This window comes from Mesoplodon densirostris, chromosome X, assembly GCF_025265405.1.
Source record: "Mesoplodon densirostris isolate mMesDen1 chromosome X, mMesDen1 primary haplotype, whole genome shotgun sequence".
Taxonomy (NCBI): Eukaryota; Metazoa; Chordata; class Mammalia; order Artiodactyla; family Ziphiidae; genus Mesoplodon; species Mesoplodon densirostris.
In genome coordinates this window covers 83,269,121-83,270,906 of record NC_082681.1, presented here as the reverse complement: position 1 = coordinate 83,270,906, position 1,786 = coordinate 83,269,121, and the positions used below count along the sequence as shown (strand labels likewise).

Below are 1,786 nucleotides of genomic sequence, written 5' to 3'. Positions count from 1 at the left end.
TTAGAATAACCCTACTTTCCACACCCAGGTGTTTGACTCCCTACAACCTCCAGAACTCACCAAAGGACTTAAATGCATCAATCCTCCAGGTGGGCATTCCTCCCTTGGTCTCTTCTCTCTTGGTCATATTCAGTTTTTCTTGGCCTAACCCAGTAGTTTTCCACTCTGGCAGTCCATTAGACTCACACAGGAAACTTTAAAAAGGCCAAGGCTCAGGCCCCATTCCAGAGATTCTGTCTTAAAAGCTCCCCTGATGATTTCCATGTGCAGCCAGGGTAAAGAACCACTGGCTGGTGGGCCCGGAAAGGGTGCGATGCGGTGACCCGGGAAGCGGCGGCGAGGGGGCGGGCTCATGCCCGGGAGTCCATGTGGGCGCCGGCGTGGCACGGAGCAGCGCCGTGTCGCCATGGCGGAGCTGCAGCAGCTCCGGGTGCAGGAGGCGGTGGACTCTATGGTGAAGAGTCTGGAGAGAGAGAACATCCAGAAGATGCAGGGCCTCATGTTCCGGTGCAGCGCCGGCTGTTGTGAGGACAGCCAGGCGTCCGTGCAGCAAGTGCACCAGTGCATTGAGCGCTGCCATGCACCTCTGGCTCAAGCCCAGGCCCTGGTGACCAGCTAGTTGGAGAAGTTCCAGGACCGCCTGGCCCGGTTGCACTATGCATTGCAATGACAAAGCCAAAGATTCAATTGATGTGGGTAGTAAAGAGCTTCAGATGAAGCGGCAGCTGGAGCGTTGCGTGACCACGTGTGTGGATGACCACATGAACCTCATCCCAACCATGACCAAGAAGATGAAGGAGTCTCTCTCATCCATTGGGAAATAGATGTCTGCTATGGGCCATCAGGGCTGAAGGCAGGAGTCTATTTAAAAAGAGAAATGGGGATTTGGGTTTTCTAAGGAAAGTTTATGAATGAGGAAATTAAGGATGGCAGCAAGTTTAAGGCCTACAACACTTGCCTCTGGACACTGGTTCCTTTGTGTTTGAAACCTAGAAAGTGAAAAAACCTGGTGCTAAAATTGGGGTCAGAGATAGCACAGGAGAGTTTTTGTGAGCCTGAATTTCATGTGGCAAGTGCTTATCCTGGCAACAGGGAGTCTCCCTTGTACCAAACCAGAGCCCTCCAAGGTACAAGATTCTCTTAGTACACAGATACCAACAGGCTGACAGGTTCATCTGACCTGCTTATGAGCTGGTGGAGTGTGAGGAGAGGTTTTTCTGTTTGTTGCCAACCTCCTGTTTACCAGAAGGATCACTACAACATTTCCCACAAACTGGAAATAAAACAAAATCCATGAGGTCACTAATTTAGAAGGGGAAAGGGGGCTTCTGGGGATTTGTTTTGCATGGTTTTGTTTTATATACAAGGGCATGAAGCTACTTTAAGATGTAGAGTTGGGAGAGGTAGTTTCGATAAAAACTTTGAAAGGGTCCTTGCGGATATCCATTTCTGGCCATTAGGATGTGGATGCGCATTTCTTTAAATTCTCACACATGACATCTTTCAGCCTGGAGACCCTGCAAAAATATAAGAAGCGCTATCACACTGGTAGGGGAAGCAAACCTTCCCTCTGACTGGCAGCCATGATGAGCCCTGAGGCTGTCAGCAGCAGAGTCAGCCGAGTGACAAGACAATCTTACAGTGACACTCACCCCTGAAGGGAAAGGGGATTTTGATTGTGCTATATGCTAGTCTTCAAGAATGAACAGTGAAAGAGGAATTGTTAGCTGCTTAATTAAGAGAGTTATGAAGTACTGGCTTTGGAAAAATCTGGTTTTCATAAAAC

General features: G+C 49.1%; 1 pseudogene; it reads left to right on the top strand.

Annotated features, from left to right (window-relative positions):
- Positions 1-392: 392 nt before the first annotated feature.
- On the top strand, positions 393-824 carry LOC132482646 (protein FAM136A-like; annotated as a pseudogene).
- Positions 825-1,786: the final 962 nt, after the last annotated feature.